At 37.8% G+C, this 21720-nt stretch overlaps 1 protein-coding gene across 2 annotated transcripts in view; it reads right to left on the reverse strand.

The window, feature by feature from the left end:
* CDK17 (cyclin dependent kinase 17) overlaps positions 1–21147 on the reverse strand; it is a 91859-nt gene extending 70712 nt beyond the window's left edge. For both annotated transcript variants that reach the window (XM_014889501.2, XM_088165081.1), the window contains exon 1: positions 21008–21147. The gene's annotated coding sequence lies outside the window, so the exon portion shown is untranslated. The remainder of the gene's footprint in view (positions 1–21007) is intronic.
* Between the last annotated feature and the right edge of the window lie 573 nt (positions 21148–21720).

Here is a 21720-nt window from a genome sequence, read left to right on the forward strand (position 1 = left end):
CAGGTAAACCAACAACAATTTCTTTCCTTTTCAGAAACAGCAAAAGATAGAGCTGTGGTTTATGAGGATGCCAGCACAAAGCCAAAAGTCAAATCTTACACAGAGTAAGAAACAGAGGAGCAGGCAAACCTCTTACTTACACTGTCTAGGTAAAATTTTCAATGTGTACTGCAAATAAACGTAGTGGTTTTGGTAAATCAAATATATTTAAAGCAAAGGTATAGCACTTGAAAGCTATTAAGCTTTAATATCATGTATTCTTTTGCTCTTAAACTGCTTGCTCCAAAAAATTAATTCTTCTAGTGTGTTTTTAAAACTAGACTTCCTTGCCTGTAAAATTAAAGTACTCCTTTAAACTACGAAGTAGATCACCAGTCAGCCATTACTCTGCCATCTGTGTCCAGTCCTTTATCTTAGATGGCCAACTTAAATTTCATGCACTAGAAACTATTCAAAGTAAAAATACTGAAGTGTGTTATTATTTCTATTGTCTTGTATGCTGCAAAACAGTTTCTTAAATTTGAAATAACAAAAAAAGAAAAGTTGAGAGAAATACATGACTCAGCCAATTTGACAGGAACATTTGATATTTTACATAATTTCAGCCTTGTCACAATGCATATTTTTATGAGGTTTTGAAGCAATTACAACTAAAATTTCTGATACAAGAAGCTACTAACCTGCATGGAATTTTTGTTTGAATCCATAAAATACAATATACATACGAATACACTAACAGTTGTACAAAAGCACACTGCCTAAGCATACATATTAATAATGGAATTGATTTCTTGGAAGCCAGATTGATTCTTCTTGACTATGAAAAGTAATACACTACAGTGAAGGGCTGTATGTGCCATCACTGATGATTTTTCTGTTTATTTTCTTAACGCTTCACATTTTATAAAACTATTAACTTCAGCAAAGGAAAAACAAGACTACTTGGAAATAAACGATTACTGAAGGTAACAGTTACTTGAAATACTTGCAGTATTTGATCATAATATATAAGGAGATATGGCTAAACAACCAATGGAAAAATATACAGCAGTATAGACACATTAACCAACTACTTGATTCCTGGAAGTGGACAGTCTCACCATTTTCCCACAAATGAATAAATTTAACAAAAAAAAAATTAATATGAAAAAATTGTGATTTCCCTGTACCTGCATGTCCACTGTTGAAAAGTATGCCATCAAAAACAGTACTTCTGGAAAGAAAATAATGTAAACAATGTATCTATAAATTAATCTTCAAAGAAGGATTTGCTCTGGATAAATGTATGGATCTATCTTCAGTTCCCTGCACGGATCATTTAGGTCATCCAGTAGACAAATTGGAATTCAATGCTAGGATGAAAGTTTTCAAGGAACTGCAAAATGAAACATGTTCAGAATAGTTATGGATCAAAATCAAACAAAGAACAGTATAAAGTGGTCAAAAAGTCAACACTACAAAAACATGCCCATTTTTCTTCACAATTTTCAGGATTGCTTACCTAGTTATAAATTCAGCTACTAGCCTGACATCAAAACATAAAATATGAATGTTCTTTTAGAATCCATATTTTGCCTCATTAACTAATCTTCATTATCTTTTTTTAACTGCATCAATTTAGAATTACAGAACAGGCCATTCTATGATTCTGTGAATCTCAGAATGGTTTGGGTTGGAAGAGACCTTAAAAATTATCTAGTTCCAACTTCTCTTCCACAGGAAGGGATACCTTTCAGTAGACTAGGTTGCTCAAAGCCCCATACAGCCTGACCTCAAACACTTTTAGGAATGGGGCATTCACAGCTGCTCTGGGCCAGGACCTCACCATCCTCACAGTAAAGAAGTTCATCCTAATATCTCATCTAAAACTAATCTCAATTTTAATCCATTCCCCCTTGACCTGTCACTAAGTGCCCTTGGAAACATCTCTCCATCTTTCTTGTTGTTCCCCTTCAGGTACTGGAAGGTTGCAATCAGGCCGTCTCAGAATCTCATTTCCAGGCTGAACGATCCCAATTCTCTCAGCCTTTCCTCATAAGAGAAGTGCTCTTTGATCACCTCGGTGTCCCTCCTCTGGACTCTCTCCGACAGATGTGTGTCCTTTCTGTGCTGGGACAACAGAGCTGGATGCAGCCCTGCACAGCAGTGTGCAGAGCACAGCAGAGGCAGAATCCCCCTCCTTGTCCTGCAGGCCATGCTGCTTTGGACGCAGCCTAGGACACAGCTGAAGTTCACATCTTGCTAATATAAAAATGGAAGAAAGTAAATGCATTTTACAGGTGCTCCTAGTCTGATCCGGATTCCATTATGATGGACATGGCTCAGAAAAACATTTTCATAATCTTGAGTAGGCCTTAGAGGTAGCGAAGATTTTTTGTGTGTGTTCATGTTTTTCTCTCCTTTTTTTCTTATTTTAATAAAAGCATCAAAAAAGGAAATTGCAAAAGCTCTTGAAAATTCTGTGCAAGTTGAATCTGGCTGTGAAAAAAACTACAACAAAAAACCCCAGTGAATAACCCTCCAACTTTTCAAGCAAAACGAGAAAAAACATTGACAATGGATTGAGTCTTGCACCCCTCCATGATCTCTACTGAAAAATTCTCATGCTTAAGACAGTCTTGTTTTTTCACTGCATGTGTTTACAAGACCACGAGTGCCTTTACAAAATCCACACCACTAAGCCAGCATCATTTAAAAATACCCTCCTTATGTAAGAGTACTTTAATATGCATTTCTGTTGTTTAGCTTACTCTTCCTTCTATGTCAAAGCTTATTTCTGATTGCACTAGATAGGCGAGGGATTAAGTTCTCCTGAACTGCTGAAGGTAACCTTTCTGGATATAAAAAAATAGATGTAGATGTCAAATAAGCAAAGCTACAATGCAGATTTGAAATAAAAAGAACAAAACACTAATCTGTGAGAGGCTCTTACTGAAAGCATCAGAAATTAACAACTCTCTCTCTAATGCTTAAATCTTAACAAATGCTTAAATCTTGAAAAATATTTTAGCTTTACTTTTCCCCCTTTTAGCTCTGACTTTTACAATTCCCACTTTCATATTAGCCTAGTTTGTTTAAACATCAGCTGTAAATTTCTATTAGAAATAAAAGTAACCAAAATAGCACAATTACAAATGAAAATTGGCCAAAAAAATGGGAAGAATTTCACAGCTCTATTTTTAACGTTGAGAGATGTTGAGTGAATTACGTAGGAAATCTTAGCCTTTTCTGGATACGTAGGAAACACGTAAGAAGTCATATCACTTTCCTTAAGTTCCCAAGCTTGAGTCAAGTAAGTTATTGTCAAGAAGAGCTGAAGAAATTAACAAGGATCATAGCAAAGATATACACAATCAAATTATTTTGAAAAATAAAGATCAGATTTTATTTGATTTAGTTTTTCTAGTGAAAATCTGTAACTTGCAAATCTAACAAATTGTAACTTAGTAAATGTGAAATATTGACTCAGTTTATCAACCATCAAAACATTCTGCCCAAATACTGGTTCCCAAGAATCAATAATTATCAATAGACTGGAAAATCAACAGAAATGTGCTAATATTTCACCCTAATCCTAAAAATATGAGTTTTCTTAATCTAAATTTAGAAAAATACAAAAAAACCCCAACTTTTCCTTCCCTCTCTATTTTTGGTATTATTTGTCTTTTCTATATAAACTTACATCTAAATCTTGCATTAGACTGCCAATATGAAAGTCAACTAAAGCTAAAAGTCATTATGCTTGTGGACACTGTTGTCTAGAGAAAAAGAAAATAACCAAGCTAACAAATGAATAAAGAAGAAAAAGGCAAAAATAGCTTCCTGAAAACTAATTACCTGTATTTCCAGACGGGGGGAGGGAGAGAGGGGAGGGAAGTGGGAAAAAAAAAAAAAAAAAAAAGGCTTGGTTTACAGGCACGAAGTTGTAAACAATTTTCTCATTCCATAGAACAAAGTGTCAGCAATGCAACACTACTTGTTTTCTAACATAATTCTTACCAATGATTCAAATGGAGATCGTGACCACTTAAGCTCATACACTTCCCTAATAAGGATGTTTTAAGTTGTCTTCCCCCACAAAAAAAATCCTACTAGCATAACAACAGTGGAGAGAAAGTTGTATCAAAAGAATTGTCAAATATTACTCCCCATGTAACATTTTGATACTGCATATTCCAGGACTGACAGCGGAATACTTTCATTTTAGATTTGAATACCTGCAATGATAGCAGGTGATGACAATCCAAGATAATACACAGTTTTCAAACAAGCTCTTGCTTTGCACAGCCTCAGCAAACATCTCAACTTCAGCATGACATGAACTATTTTTATTGTGTGTATTTAGACTGTATTTTAAATCGTATAACAAATTGTTGGGATGAGGGGCAAATAAATATTCACTGACCACTGGCTGTCACAGACCAAGAAACAGATTATTGGTGGAAAAAAACCCCATTGACTCCAATCTCCAAATGTTCAAGTTAAATGGAACATTGAAAAGTGAAAGGTTTGAACATGCAGGGAATAAAAAACTTCAAGTCATGGAGGGAGATGACTGGTAAGACTTCACAGAAAGTCTTATAATATCTTTTGCAACCACTTCCAACGAAAAGCTTCTGCCAGTAGCAATGTGCATACCAATTACTCTATAACCAGCTCAGGTATCATTGCTCTAGTGACTGCGGTACACAGAAAATAATGAAAAAAAAATCTACAATCTACCACAAATGCTTTTTAAGCATGCTTTTGCTTAAATTGTTGCTACCTATACTGCCCTCACAATTATGCTGAGGCACAAATAAAGTTATAAGCTTTCACAGTTTAGGATTTTACATAGTTTTTGAGTTCCTTAGCCTCTTGCAATGAAGCAACCAAGGTATCAGGTTCTTCAGAACTGCAGGTAGTTTTCCATTCTGCCTTAATCAAATGTGTAACATCAATACATGCAAGTACCCTCTGCCTGGCAACACAGGTGTCGCCTGGCCCCCTGAAGATACCACTGACAAGACGAGTAATTTTCTCACCTAGAGAAAGAACTGCTGTCTGACATCATCAGTGATTAATCTGGCCTATTCTCACATTTATTTTGATTTTAGCTTCTATCACTTTCTAATTTTCTGTTTTTTCCCTGTGTGTAGGAGGAAAGCCTACCCTCTGCTGACAAAAGAGATAGTAGGATGCAGCCATTACTCACAAACCAACAAGACAAGCTCCTCTTCATAAAGCAAGAATTCGAGAGAACCTCACTAAGGAGAAATACACACATTTTGCTTTAGTGGCAGTAGGGATGAAAATACATTTTGGACTCCCAGTGAGCTGTAACTGCATTGTCAATGATGCCTCTGCCATCACACATCTCACATGCTGGAAATCTGGATAAGAAAGCACAAATACGGTACGTGTATTCAGAGCATGTTTCCTAGACTCATCCCAATTAGTTCCTTCCCTTCTGCTTCCTATCACTTGAATAAAAACATTGGGAAAGATCCAAATAAAGACATTTTGACAGCATAAAAGCAAAGACAGTCAAGCATTATCAAAGCAAATCTGAAACAAATCAAGCATAGAGGAATCTCTTTCCCCAACACCTAATTTCCCACTATATGCTTCCATGAACTTTAATCAGGTCCTTATAACAAACATGTATGATTCCCACATACAACATAAATTCTCTAGGTACAGATGAATTACCTTCCCAAGAATTAATCTGTACCTGTAACAAGCTTGAAGAACTTAATTAAGCATGAGAGACTAGGAAAAAAAATATGGAACCTGCAAACCTAATTACATGCAGGCTGCAGATCTCAGATGCATGTAGAAGACAGCACTCATGCAGATACACTGATACTGCAGCCAATAAAGCTATGCCTGAAGAGCAACTTCCCCCTTCAACAAGGAGCAGTTAACAAAGTCACACAGTTAACTTCCGAGGTGAAGTAACTAAACATACAACTACCTGATAACCTGCCAGAAAAAGCTTTAAGCTTTGGATTTAAAAACAAAATAAATTACCTACTTGTCTCAAATTACACATCGGAGGAAAAAAAAAGGCAGAGTTCACATGCTGAATGTCAGTGCCACACACAGAGCCAGGATGCCCTAGGAATAAGACTCACTCATTTATATGAGCTGCCCTTTCCCCTACATCCATATTCCATGCTTCTTTATCACTTTAACAAGACTTTAAAATAAAAACCTCTATAATTCTATCAAAGAATCTCCCCTCTACAGGGTTAACACAATTACCACTGATTTGTTTTTGAAATATATATTTATCATTAAATTTGCATTTTAAATATTCAAATCTGATTTACAAAGTAAAGTTGGGACCAACTCTTTTTAAGCCTATTCTTGCTACACATACTGCCTGCATGCTGTGGAAATATATTGCAACAGAGTTACACAAACCAGGTATTCTGCTTCTTTCCACACTAGATTAGCTCTTGCTTACTATTGAAATATGAGAGTTATAAACAAGTACAAAAGTCAAGCAGAAAATACTTTTAAGTTGATTAGAAATTCCAATACAAAGAAAATTAACCTTATAAAGACTCATTAGTATCTCAACAAGATGATGTAAACTATCAAAATGCAGTAGTAAACTTTCATTTGGCTTTTGAGATAAAAACCCCTAATCCAAAGTTTAATAAACTAAGCTACACACATGCGGCATCCCACTGCAGTTATCATATGCAAAGATCGAGAAAATTTTTAAAATCAAGCCTGACGATTTATAAACTTGAAATATCTTGTATCAACACTTTGAAATAAACATTACTGTATTTTCTTCAGTTATACAAAGCAAATCGAACATAAAAAAGGGGGTGGCAAAGACATTCATGTATGTATGACAGCCTGACATACATACTAGCAAGACACCTAAAGCTAAACTTTCCATTCTGAAGTGTAACAAACAAATCCAGTTGTAATACCATGCTGAACCCCTTGTACTTCACAATAAAATAAAAGCAAGAATAGGGATCAGAGTCTGCTACTATCAAAACAGTATTACTCTATCTACAGCTCAGTAAACTTCTGAAGCTTAATTTCTTGTGCAGTTTATGTTTTACAAACCACCAGCAAAAATTCTTATTGAATGTATTTCTTTAAGACAGCACAATAAGCCCACAAACCAACTTGTTTTGATATGACTTAAAGGATTGACATAGTTTGTTTCACAATTTATTAGGATAATTGAGAAATGGTTCAAAACAGTTATAATTATGTATTCCAGTAGCTGACATTTATTAAAACAGGATGAGGTTATGCATGAGGTGCAATGGTAGAATAAATGTTTCTTATTAATAAGGCTTGTAATGAACAGGTTTTCACTTAATTTATGACTAAATTCAAAGTATCCTCTATGAGAATTACCTAATTTAATCGCCAAGTCAACTAAAAGACCTAAGGATCTCCCTTTGTTTTGTAGTACACTAGATGCACTTTGCAGAGCATCTTGGAAAACAAATTGAAAACAGGCCATTTTTTGGCATGCAGAGGTCTGATGAACAGTAATCTGACAAATTAGTGCTTAGGTCAATAAGCATATACAGGAAAGACCTTTGCAGTAAAAAACTCATGTAACAAAATGAGATGACTAAACAAGATGCCACTGAATTAAGCCCCCACTCAGAGAGAAACCACAGAGTATTTATCACCCTGTGTGTTACCCCCCTATCATGGGAGTCCTTTGAAGTCTGCAGGGGAGTAAAGCCCTCCTGGGCCATCAGGTGATAGAAAAGGCCATCACTACTCTACCCTTATGACCATCACATTGATAGAGTACATGGAGTGAGGACAAGGCTAAAGCAAATTATTTTCAACCTCATGCAGAGTGCAGCAGGGGAAAAAAATAATTTACTCAAGTTAGTTCAGCTTCAGAACAGTCTTCTACTAACAAACAGACACAAGTACACCCCTATCCAGATTTCATATATAAAGACATTGACCAGCATCACTAGAACAGGCTTAGAATGAGTTTTTATGCTGTATCTATAGAATAGCAGGGGATAATATCAGGCACAAATCCTCAGTTCAAGAAGCTTTTTTACAGAATCACAGAAAGATTTTTGTTTGTGCTTCTCATTACAGCTTTATGAACTAAACACAGAAGTCAGAATAACACAGCTTTGCTATCTTTTATATGGACAGGTAGGGTTAACTAAGAGTTTTTAATCACAATGGGATCCCATCCATATTGGTACATAACCTCGTCAGTACAGACATTAGGAGATGACAGTAAATACATATTTACTTCAAAACTTTTCTACTCTTAAACCACAACTTTTTAAAACCCTTAAAACAAGTACAGCTCAAACAGGTGAACACCCTGCAAATGAATGTTCATTGCCCTGTAGCTCACACTATTCTCAATCTAATCTCTTTCCTAGACGTCTCTTTACATTGGTACCAACATGAAGTTTTAACTGAGTGTATGTCTACCAGCTAGGAAGACCAAATGATAAGTTAGTGAGAATACAGACAAGAACAAGAACTAAACAATTCACCAGGTATCACTAGCTGAAAGAAAACGATTGAAGAAACAATTTAAGATGCTTTTCCAAGTTTTAAAGTAGCAAGCTAGTTTTATCATTAAAGAATGCACCCACTAGAGGCACCAGAAGGGAAGCCGTGGTGGCCACATCACTCTCCATGGCACAACTAGGCTATGAAGAGCCCCTCCCTGCCGTGCCCTGACCCAGTTAGTCTCATACCCTCCAGGACAGGAATGCCATTCCCAGATACCTGTACTCCTAGAGAGGCACAACCCTCTTGTGAAAAAGACTCAAAATTTGGTTATAATTCAGATTATTTATGTTGATCTGATTGTATAAATAAAAGCACCTAGAAGACATTGCTATTTTCTTAAACACTCCTAAATTAAGGTTTATTATTCTGTTAAACAGGACATCACATCCTACAGATCAGGTAAATTTTAGCCCTGTTCACCATTCCATACAAAGAAAGTTCACGTCTCCCTTTAAAATAAACAATTAACTTTGAATAAGAACGAAAAGCTGTTTAAAAGCAACTTTCTCTTGACCCAACTAGATGATTAATACTGCTGTTTTGAGACTGGAGATCTACATTTCTTTCAGAAAAGAACAGCACTTTAAATTTATTTAGTGCTTGTATTAAACTTCTACTTTAGCATGACAAAGACTTTAATATTCTTTATTCGCACAGCAGGTAATTTCAAAAAATGGTCCATGCAGCTGAGAACATAAACACAGAGATATTGCTGATGACAGCATTTAGGCCTTAGGAGAATTCATTTACTCTCAAGTGCTGCTAGACAATTCTGGGTAATGAGCAGTGAAAATACTGAATGAAGTATTTATGATTTACACAGTATAAATTATATTCTGATATGCCAGACATGCATTTATAACATGCCCAATACGCATTAACTAATCATGAAGTGTGCAACAAAAGTAACTGCAGGAACTGCTGACAAAACATGCTATTGCATGTGTGAAGAATATGTGGTTGCCTTGCTTTACTCGTATCTCATTTGCTATATACAAATTTCACCCAGGCATAAAATTGCAATTTTAAACCTCCACCTCTCAACATATATGAAAGTTTCACTAAGGAAATACCTGAAATTGTCATTGCACCTTTCAAGTAAGAACACTTCCAAATACATGATAAATAGGATAGTCCAAAATTCTAAAAATAGGTCACATTTACTGGAATTACTTTCAGAGTCCTTAAGCAAAACATACAAAGACCTACTAAATGCTTACTGTAATGTTAAATACTTTCTGTTTTCTACAAGCTCAGAATGTCTTTCTATCCATCTGCCTCTTTGCTACTTATTTAACATTTAATATATGTCATATTTCCTCCTTTCACTTGTTTGAAGTTGAGTTAGATAGCATACCATTTAAAAAACAAAATACAAGATAAAACCCCCTTCAATGTAATAGATAGACTGTCCCTCAATAGCACTTCGAAATGACATAGAATTAAGTAATTCTACAAGGCGATCTTGTACTGTTTTTACACACAGCTTTCCCTGATCAGAAGCTGCAAGTTCCCATCTTTATTAAAACAGTACAAATTCATACAGCTAATCTCATGGAATTATTAAAATAAATTTCTGCACAACATAGGCAGTAAAACCAGAAAAGAGTAAGGAAAACCTGGGCAAACACAAGCCAGTAATATTCTGGATGAGTGCACAGAACACCATGCCTACCTGAAAAGCTCTCTTTTCATCCCGGTTATGCACTCCTTGCCCATTTCTGACACTTTCTGCCCCCTTTGCTACTCAACAAAACCACTGCTAACCCTAAGGTTTGGCTCAAAAATACAACAGAGCTACTCATCCAAAGAGAGTGAAGGACATTAGTAAAAATAAAGATGCATCTCTATGCTGTAAGACAGTGCAGCTTTTCTGTATTTCAGACTGCTTAATCAAAAAGCTTCCTAGACTTTCTCATAAAGAGCTGCGTTAAGCCAATCCAACTGGAATATTACTACCTAGCAGAAGAAGCAAGGCTTGTGCACACTGTGGAAGGAGCTTTGACAGGAGTTAAAAGAGATGAAAAGACCATCGTAAATGTTGCCACTTCTGCACAAAACAGAACATGTTATTTTTCCAAAGTCTCTTATGATCACAGAGAGGAAAGCATTTATAAAGTAGAATATAGCACAAATAACACAGCAAAATAGCACAAAAAACTTCGGAAGAATATTAACCCACGTAGTTTTCTTTATCCCTTTCAAACCTTTGAATACAAGAGAAAAAAATCTATTATGTCATGAGGATCCACTAACAGTTAAATATATTACCTTTGGGGAGTGGCACTTCTCATAAAAATGACTCTACAGAAAAGGAATTTTCTCTGTCAACAATTTTGCTTCCTGTGCTTTATCAGACGTTTCAGGCTTTTTTCCTCCTTCAGTGACAAAGACCTTTGTGAGGATTTTTTTAGCAGCCTACTATTGGAAGCCTTGCATATCAAATGTAGTTAAGAGAAAACATTCTCTATATAAGACAGTTAAGGGGCCTGTTTTCCAAGTCTGTGTCTCATATCTAGCTGGAAACAGTGAGGTTACATATTACGTTAGCTCTGTATGAGATGTAACTGACAGAGGCCCCGTGCAATTAATTACACTGTGACACTGAAGTAGACATAAATGTAGATTAAATAATCCAGGTTAGATTAATTTACATTGGTATAAACAGACTGAGAGCAAGATAACATCTAGCCATAGAAACAGGAAAAGCTAGGCCATTCAATTAGTATCAAGGTGGCTTAACAGTATTTTATAGACACACTGTCCTTGCTTCTCCTGCAGTTTTCTTAGAAATATTTACTAGAATCTATGCCACTAGGTTTTCAGACACTAAATAATAAGGGTATTATTCTATTAACAGGTCTCTGCAGACAACTCCACTAAGGCTGATTTTCAAAGCATCCTCAGCACCTATACCCTTAAGATCAGTATCTTAAAGAAGCCTCAAATTAAGTAACCAAAAATTGACATAATACATCCCTACATACTTTTTTTAGCTAGTGATGCATTACTTTTCATGAGAACTGACCAATGTGACTAGACAAAATCTGTTGCAGTTATATTTTAAAGTATCTTCAAAAAGTTATCTAAACTAGCACAGAACTTGGCAAATACTGTCAACTACTCCAAGGAAAATTAGGTAAATAATGTCAATCAATCCAAGGAAATCATCCTCAAAATTTAAGAAGATAGATTTCACATCCTATCTTTCAAGTAAAACCACAAAATAAACAACAAACTCTGAATGAAGATACAATTCCAGTTATCAAAAGCAGATATGGAAATCCAATCACGTAAATATGTAAATTCACCATTAATTTAATGCAGTACAATATCATTAAAAAGTCAAGAATGAGTATCAATTGTAGGTGTAAGATATGCTCAAATCTTCACTTGTCTTACTTTATCACAGAGCACGTATATTGAAAGAACAAGGTTCTCCTGCTACAAAAAAACCCACATCATTTTAAGTTGTCCTTGCAATCCTAGTTTCTGAAATTGACAGAAGACATAACATGAACACAGCTCATTCAGGAACCTATTTCAATATTAAAATATACTATCACTACTACTCACATGACTAGAATTTTTAAATGCTAAACACTTGCAAGTAGCAGTGATGAATAAAGAAAAATCTGCATGTTTTACTGCTTACATATCAAAGACCTAAATGCATAAATGGGGGAGGTGGAAGGGGGTGGGAATTGACACTCATCACCTTTAGGCACCTGAGGCACTTAAGAGAAAGTTTCATACCAGTGCTGGAGACACTTTACAGTTTCCCACCACCAGTAAGAAAATGCTTGGCTCCATCCCCTAGCCAGTCTCTCTCTTCCATCTTCATTATAATCTTTGTAATACAGACAGGTGTGGAAACCTCTTCACTTTACTGATGCAACAGAAATTATTTGGAAATAAGCACTTATTTCAAACTGTAATGGTGTAATACAAAACCAACGGTTCTGATGGGCTCCCTCCAAGGTAAATGTGGAAAGAGAGGCAGCTCTGCATTAAGATCTTTGAATTACCCTCTGAACCTATTTCTCTCTACTGGTTACAGAGATGTGCATTTGAAAAAAAAAGGCACAATGCAAATCAGTCAATCTGGCATAATTCATATTTTAGATGTGAATAATTTATTTACTGAAAAAGATTTCAGGTTTTATCTACCCACTTCTAGAAAGAGATTAAGAAGAATATAGGTATTTTGTTAAGATGCAGCTAGAAGTTGAAAATGATCACTAGCTATCCATTCATGCTCAAATTAACTTTTAACAGCAACAAACAACTAACGACTTAAATCCTTCAGCTAATGTCTACCTCTTCCACTACCAGAAATATTCACAAATACCAGAAAGCCAAAACTCCTATTATGTAAGACCACCAGGAACAACAAAAAAAAAGTCCCTTCTAGAGAAAGCAGATTCAGAACACTTAATTAACAGCACTGAACACTTTCTATTTTATACACAAACCGTACTCAAACACATTTTAAAATACTAAGTATTAGTAACCAAGCTGACTATCAGAGCATATCAAATCCGCATCTTCAGAATTTATAATCTGCTTTGTATTGCTTCTAAAATATTAAAACTGCATAATCTAAGAAGAAAGGCATATAGCTACTGAAGACACTAATTACTATACACCATTATGTTGTTTCTCTTGTGCAGCCCAGACGGAAAAAAAAAAAAAAAGACTATGCTTAATAACCAAAGGCAACCTTCTGACTAAATACATTTTAAAGCTATTTTTTGGCTTATGGATCAAACATTTTTGGCTTTGAGAATTATACTGAGATGTATCAGAAACAAGCTTCCAAAAGACATTTAGGTTAACTGTATTCCCTGATAAACAACCCAGAATTACGAGCAGCAGGTTTAAAAATACTGTGACTTGTGCAAATGGGAACACTGTTAAGCTGTTTATCTTGTTTAATCCTGAAGGTAAATAGCATAAGCTTCAAAATATTTTGCTTCTTTGCCATAACCTACTGAATCACATTTAAAAAGGTAATGAAATATTATGGAAAATCTTAAATTTTTCGAATTGCCTCTGAAATTGCTTTACCTCAGTATTGTACAGGTCATTATTTTCAAGACCAGTGTGCTTGTAAATTCCACTGTAAATTTCAGTGATTTAAACCCAAACTATGGCTTCAGTGATGCCAATGAGCTCGCCTCTTCTGAAACAAAACAAGAACCCCGCACAACTCCACTACTAGGCCCATTTTAAAATATGAAAACTATAGTTAAGCCAGTTTTCTATTGTTCCATCTTCCAAATATTTTCAAACTCCTACTGTAGTTCACTTTCAGCTTATTTAGTTCAGTTTTTAAATATTATTTGCAAGAAAAAAGGTAATTTTTAGTTTCCTTAGACGTATTTTGCCCAACACTACTCATTTCCACACCAAAAATCCTATTTCAATTCAGAACTCTCACCCAAACATGTACCCGTATTAAAAATGAAGAATATATTTTATAAGATGTATCAGTAATTATTTCCACACTGTGCCTTCTTACCCAGTACCAAAATTAAGTTTCTGAGCTGCTGTTTTACACATCATTCTTAAAAGACTTTAATGCAGCATATATGATTGATATATTTAGCAGCTGAGCACCTCCTTTCCTCTCTGTACACAGGAAGTTTCCCCTCCCATCTGCTCAGGATATTTAAAAAAATAAATAATTACAAACGGCTGGTTTTCCATCGACACTGCAGAAAGCGGCTATTATTTACCTGTAAACATGAAGGTAAAATTGAACCCAAACACACAATGTAACCTGCACCGGCTCCCTGACAGAGTCACAAGACTCCCACTGGTACAAAGGCAGGAATGTGGGGATGAGAGCAGCAGCCAGCAAAGGGGAAAATCACTGCAGCTTTGAGTGATAGCACCAGAGCTATGCCAGGCTGAACTCTTCTGTGGAGCAACTAAGTTATTCACAGAGAGCAGCAGCCCAAGCTTTGTCTTTCATAGTCACATAGGAAGTCTTTAGTTTTGTATTTGGGTTTCAGAGCAAACATAAGTAAGGTGAATTACGAAGCAGACCATGCAGATGCTTGAACCATTTAATACAATATACAGCTTTAAGACTGAATAGTGGCTAAGAAGGCACCAAGCTCCTTGGCACATGAAGGTACTCTACTGCTGTTTATGACAATCAGATACTCACGAAGAGGAAGGACAGGAGAAGATGCACTGGTAGTAAACTAATCACAGACTGAAAAAAAGGCCTTTTAATTTTCCCTAGTTAAATGTACTTACAGCCACATCTTTTTGGCCTACAGAGAATATTTATGAACTCTACTCTATTGAAAAAGTCTACTTCAAGACATAGAGAAATCTGATGGAAATATAAAATGTAATCTATTATTTGATAAATGTTTTTCCTCCTTCTGTGTACCACTAATTATATTATTGATTACTGTATTTTTCAAAATAAAAGCTCTCCCTAAACCCCACATACTGAATACAAATCAACATTTAGTATTTGTTCTGTATTATACATGAAAAACTATTCCAAACATTTACAGAAAAAATACCCAAACTAAAAGCTAAAATTAATAGCTGCATATATTTAGTTACCAAACATAACTAATTTATTTTAAAATAAATTAATACACTGTATTCAATCCTTTAAAGCCTGACAAAAAATACTGCATAAAGTAAACAAAGAGGAAGCTGCCATTTTTCCAAGCATCCACCCTGCATTAATAACCCATTCTTCAGTATCTACTGTTTTCCCAGTTTTCTGGAGCTACAGAAATAATAGGCAATTTTCACTGACTTTCACTTCATTAGTGCAATGCCCAGCAGCTGACACTGAGCAGGTTTCTCAGAGCTTCTTCACGAACTTACTTTGATGATGAGGAGCCCTCATCACACGCCGTTACGTAACAGCAACTATTTATAGGTAACCACTTGATTCACATTATCCACTGGGTTTTAAACCATTTCATAGGCTGTCACTTGATCTGTCATTTTAGTTCCATAATCAAAATGCCACGTAAGAGCCAAGTAAAAAGTTTCAGTGACGCCTGCCTGCAATATCAACAACATACCACACGAAGTATTTAATCTTATCAAGAGAACCAGACGTTAGTTTCACAAGATTGGTCCTCTATAAATATATGCTGAGCAACAGTTGTTTTCTTTGCTTAAACTCCTGCCCTGTCAATATCCATTACTATGCATATAACTAACTCCTAAAACCACTGAAAGAAACCTTAGTTGTGCTAAAATCATATAATTTCTCAGTGTTTTGAGACATACTGAGATACATGACCAGCATTTCCACTCCAGAAAAGTGCCCTACTAACATGTACAATTCTTACCTCACAACTTCAGTGACAGCTGTTTCAGGTTCTCTTAGGAAATGTCTCAGAGAATCATGTATGACTATCAGCTGGTTTACTTGTGAGTTTCGTGAACATCAACCTATTCTAAGAATATCAAATGCTTACACTTTCTTCAGCTTTTCTAAATGGCTAATGACTTTCTTAGAATACAATTTTATCCTAAAATACACTTAATTGTACTAGTTGGTGACAGCATGGGCCTTCCTCATCACAAACTTTGGCCTTTCTTATCAATCATATTAATTGATCTGTTTCAATGTCTATTTTTTTAAACTGGCTTCTTTACAATTTTTGTAAACTAACCTATAGACCATAACTTTTTAATCCAAACAGCTTTCTCTCAATTACAGGACAATGGTAATATTCTTTGATAATTAGTAATCAATATTTTACATAGATATTTACTTCAGTGAATACTAGTTAACTGTAAACCTCACGAAATGTCAACTTTAATGACTGCTGTATAAAGACACCTTGCACATACCTGAACAACATCCAAACAAATATACTTCCATATCCTAAGATAAGAACAGGAAGTCAGAAATACTTGGGAAATTATATTTCTGAAAGACTATACAGGTTATGACAGTTGACTATGCTATTACTGCTACATGCCTGCAAAATGTTCTAATCCACCAAGCAAAGAAGAGAACGTCACGATTCTGACAACTTTAACACAAACTGAAAGCATCTAAGTATCCTTAGTGAAGCTGATGAAATGCAGATGTTAAAAATCAGACACTATCGTGAAACTCTACCAAACCTTCAAAAAACAGCACCAGTCAGAGAAGGGAGTACAATTATGAAATACAGATAATAATTAAATGAAATATGATTAGAGGGTGTAGAGTAATTTTCACTTATGCAAAATACCTAAGAAGTTCAACCTAAAATCAAAGATAGGCAAGAACTGTAGCTAGGAGTGCAACTGAAAGACATGTTCATTTCTCTTCTGGTACAACACAGCCCTGATCATTATGCAAAACTAGTTGTTCCAGAGAAGATCCATTAAAAAAACCAAAAAGGTCATAATGAAAATTTAAGGTACAACTGCCCTTCAGCTTACTGCATTTTCAACATATTACTGAAATAAGCAAGCAGAAAATCATCCTGAAATTCAGAGAAGCCTCTCAGTGTTTAGTTAAAAATGTTATAAAGTTGGTACTTTTCAGTCCTATTAAAATAATTTTGCCTAATTTTGTCTTACTGCCTGAAAAATTAAAATATGACTTGACAGCTGTTTCTCCTGCTGCTGCGTTGACAATGCTGCTTATCACATTTCCTTTTTGCCGACATTCATGCTTAGCCACAGCACCCCTGATAAAGTTATGTTTCTTAGTGAATGAAACTTCTAGTCCTTTAAAAGCAAACACTATACCATAAAAGCCCAAATATGCCAGTAAAGCACTGTTAGAACGATTCCCAGTATCAACATGTCTATGGTACAACATAACCCGGTACAGGGTATAATGATCTCCAAGGATGTGGCTAAAGCCTTTCTATCCAAGGACTGATGTATCAATAGCTGGTCCAATGTAAATTATCTGATTTATGCACCTATTATGGTCATTGTTTCCCATATAATGGGAAGAAACATAGGACTAAAGAACTCCTTTTTTTCCCTTTCCCAATGTTCTTGTGCTCCAAGTTGGCAAAACAGCTCAAGTACAGGTCTTGTTTATTCCTCGTGACTATCGGTGGTTTAAACTGCTGTTTGTACATGTCCTAATTAGCCAGGTCTGCTTAACTCTTGACAGTTGACATCACTGCTAAAAGAAGGTCAGGAAATCAACAATTCCGGAAGAATTGCCAATCCATCAAGTTACTAAAGAATGAGTATGAATTTGTATTCAATGCAGAATTATAAAAAGTCGTTTTTCAAAAAAAGCATCAACTTTCATTCTTCTTCAGATAAAAGCCGTCAAAATTGCATCACAAAATACACAGGAAAAAAAACCCCATCCTACACTAATAGTGGGTGTCCTTGGAGAAAGCCCTGTTTCATGGGGAAAAACACTACCAGAGCCCAATAAGAAAAAATAACAGGATATAAAATATTCAGAAAGTTTTAAAAGCCCCCTAGGCCTAGACTTATTTTTAAAAAGCAAATTATTGTCTAGTGATTAAAATATAAAATGCTTTTACCTCTATCACCCAAGTTGCTACATCAGTATGTGAACAGGCAACAAAAAAAAAACCCAAATCCCAGTTCTTACACTCAGAAGGCAAAAGCCATTGCTATAATTATGTGCATTGCAAAATAAGGCAGTGATTGCTAACAATACAGTGGTTTAGTTTGTTCTTTAGATGTGAACCATAACTGTCCAGTAAACATTTGGCATTTTAAAAGCGTTTTTACATGCTATAGTTGTAGTGTATTATAAAAAATTCTGAACTGCTACTGATTACAGTGGTGTCCAGCTGCCTCAATAGCTATACAAGGCTTGCTGAAGAAATAAAAAAAAAGTAAGCATTAGAAAGCACGGAGCTAAAAAGTTAAGGTATCTGTAAATTAAGAACTGTAAGTAACATTTAGTGAGTTTATGCTAGAAAAGCTTTAGAATTACTGAGCTTGATTTTTGGATATGATCTTGTCCATTTTCACACAATGCAATCAATAAATACACAACTAGTATATACAACCTTTTAAAATACTGCTCATTAGCTTTCTTGGACAAAAAACAAACTGATTTGGACGTGGAATATCAACAGCTTCCACTTAACATGAAAAGAAAGTCAAGAGCAAACTCATGAAAAGATTTTAATGCAGACTGTTCACTGAACCAGACTTCAACAAAGCCTTTCCCAACTGGACTTTTTTAGGTGCAATTACTCAAATATACTGCTGGACAGAAACTTACTAAGATGAGTAAAACATTCTTTTTTTCCCCTTGCAGTAGGGAGTTATTTAAGAAATTACAAGATTTGTATGTTACTAGGCCATTCAAAAAATTCTGCATAGTTTACTGTAAGAGCTCCGCATCCTAACAGCAACATGTACAGACTGAGCATCTTAACATCCCTGCCATAAGCTATACCATATTTACACACTGCAGAAATTGAAGCCAGAGTCATTCAGGGGAAATACACAGCCATGATCTGTTTCTCACTTTAAATTATATTTGCAATTATAAATTAGATATTTCACTACACGCTAGTGGCATTTTACATATTAAAAAGATCAATTAATGCACTATATTCTTAGTCAAGCTTAAAATAAATGACTCCCCACATTCAAACTATAATTTGCTTCAGACAACACGGGCTTTAATTTGCAAACTCTTCAGTACGGATGTAGGCAGAACCCACCCCATGATTTGTGTAGAGCTCCATTCTGGGTAAACACATGGCTACACAGCACAATATGCAAATACAAGGTATGAACCTCATTGCGCTATCCTTCCCAAAGATTTTTGTAAGTCAGACTCATTACTGTCAAAGTAGTATTTAAATAATGCCAGCAAAAAAAAAAAAAAAAAAAAATGCTTTCATCTTTCCAATTTAAGTGGCCCTTTTAATGCCAAGTTAACATTATAATGGTTTATCTCTGTTAGAATTAAATCAAGTTTGTTCTTTCAGGCACAAACATTTTTAAAGGAAAATTTTCACCACATATTCAAACATGTGATTTTATGTTTTAGTATCTGTTACTTCTACATTAATTATTCAAAACAAGCCTCTCTCATGCCACTTACTGAAGAGCAGATGTAAATAATAAGACCTATGTGCCACTATACAGAATTCTTATAGCAAAGCAATATGGCAATTTCTTTAACGTCTTAAGCACATAAAATACCAGATCACCTACTTCCTTTTTCTCACAGTTCTAAGAAAAAAAAACAAACCTGAATTTGGTACCAAGTCTAATTTTATAAATGTTTTCTTCTGCCCCCCATCTTCCCAGTATTTAACCTTTAATCTAACCTGGTGATATAGTTTCCAGTTCGATTAATACAATTTAAAAGCGGGGGGGGGGGGGAGAGAAGTAATGGAAGAATGTCAAACCAGGCTTGCTCTTGTATCTATACCGTGGTATCACAAGAATGTTGCTACTGATCTTCTGTAAAATTACAAAAGAAGAGAAATTATTAAGCAAAATAAAAAAAGAAAAAAAAAGGAAATGGATGCTTTTTAAATTACTGGGTTTAGATTGTAAGTCAGCCCCGTTTTGCTCATAACACTGTTAACAACCATTAGCAAAGTGCCAAAGACAGCAGTGAGTTTAAAACAACTGGAGCCAGCTACCAAAATTGCAGGAGAGACAAAGGGGATCAAGGTCAGCATTCTTCTAACGCAACAGCTAATCCACTCATATGAACGCGGTATTGGCACTGGTGGGCGTAATAAATTTGCAAGAAATAGAAAATAGACACGATCCCACCTGATTTCCCCCGCCCTTTCGAGAGAACCATTTTGCTCTCACTGGTCTCAAGCCATTACATATCCGAGCGAGGAAGGGGAGGGAGGAGTTCACAGAAGTTCAGGGTCAGACCATGTTCACGCATCCTGTCACCTTCTAACTCAAAGCTTAGAGCAATAGAGCTCTTATGCCACGCACTGAAACCTACATATTTTGGGTGTGCGTGTGGGGGGAGACCTGCAATAGGAGCGATGTGTCATACGTGCGGAGGCTGCGAGAAGAGCTGTCAGGAGAACGCTGCCTCGCTTGAAGAGGAGGAGGCGGTGGGGAAAGGACGGTGACGAACGCAGGATCACCAAAAAAAAACCGGCAGTGCTCAGGGGCTGCCATCCCCAGCTCACCCCTCCGGCTCCTTCGCTCGGCTCCCATCGCACCGGGCTCAGCCTCCCGGAGCTGCCCCGTACCCCTGCGGAGCCGCTCCCGGCCGCCACCGGGCAGCGGAAATCCCCCGCAGCCCGGCCCGACCCTGCCCGGGGGCGCTGAGTGGCGCTCCCCGCGCCCGGAGCTCCGCGGGCAGCCCCCGGCCCTCTCACGGGCCGCTCTCCCACGAGCACCATCACTTCCCCCTGCTCCGGGGCCGCGCTGTCACCTCACCCCCCGAGACGTCCCACGCATCGCAGGCCGAGAGCCAACACCCCGCCGCGAACCGGACCCGCACCCCTGGGCCGGGAGACAATGAGCAGCCACAACTCACCAGCAGCGCCGGAGCTTCGCGGGCCCGGGGGCGGTTCCTTTGCCCCTTCTCTTTCCCCTTCTCCTCCGCCTAGGAGCGGTATCCGGCCGCCGGGAGCCGAACCCCCCCTCCCTTCGCCGCACGAGAGCCTTCGCCTCCGCCGGACCGCTGGCCGCGCTCCCTCCCCGAGGAAAGTCACTTTATTCCCCGCTCCAACATGGCTGCTCCCCCCGCCGCCGCCGCCGCAGCAGCAGCTTTCTCCTCGCCGTGGCTCCCCGCCGCCGCCACCGGAGAACGGCCGCAGGCCGTGCTCGGAAGCCGCCCGGCCGGCAGCTGGCGGTGCCGAGAGCGTCAGCCGAGCCGGGCCGCGGGGGTGTGCGAGGAAGGGGCGAGCCGAGGCGAGCCGGGCTAGGCTGCGCGTCCCCGCTGCGGGCTGACGCCTCCGCCCGCTCGCACTGAGCCAGCCCCACCGGCTCCGGGCGCAGGAGGGGCCGCGGGGACGCCCGTGCGCCGGCGACACCTGGCGGCCGAGGCGGCGCGGCTGAGCCGGCGGCTGCGCGGGGAGCGGGGGGGTCAGGGCGGAGCGCGGGGAATGCCCCGGGCGGCGGCGCGGGCAGCGGGGCTGCCGCAGCGCTTCTCTGGGCCGCCCTCCCCGCTGCGGGGGAGCCCGGCCGCGCCGAGCCGAGTGGGGCGCTGCTGCCGTTCGCCGCTCCTCAGCTGCCCTGCGCGGCCGC

This window comes from Sturnus vulgaris, chromosome 5 (genome assembly GCF_052056855.1).
Source record: "Sturnus vulgaris isolate bStuVul1 chromosome 5, bStuVul1.hap1, whole genome shotgun sequence".
Lineage (NCBI taxonomy): Eukaryota > Metazoa > Chordata > Aves > Passeriformes > Sturnidae > Sturnus > Sturnus vulgaris.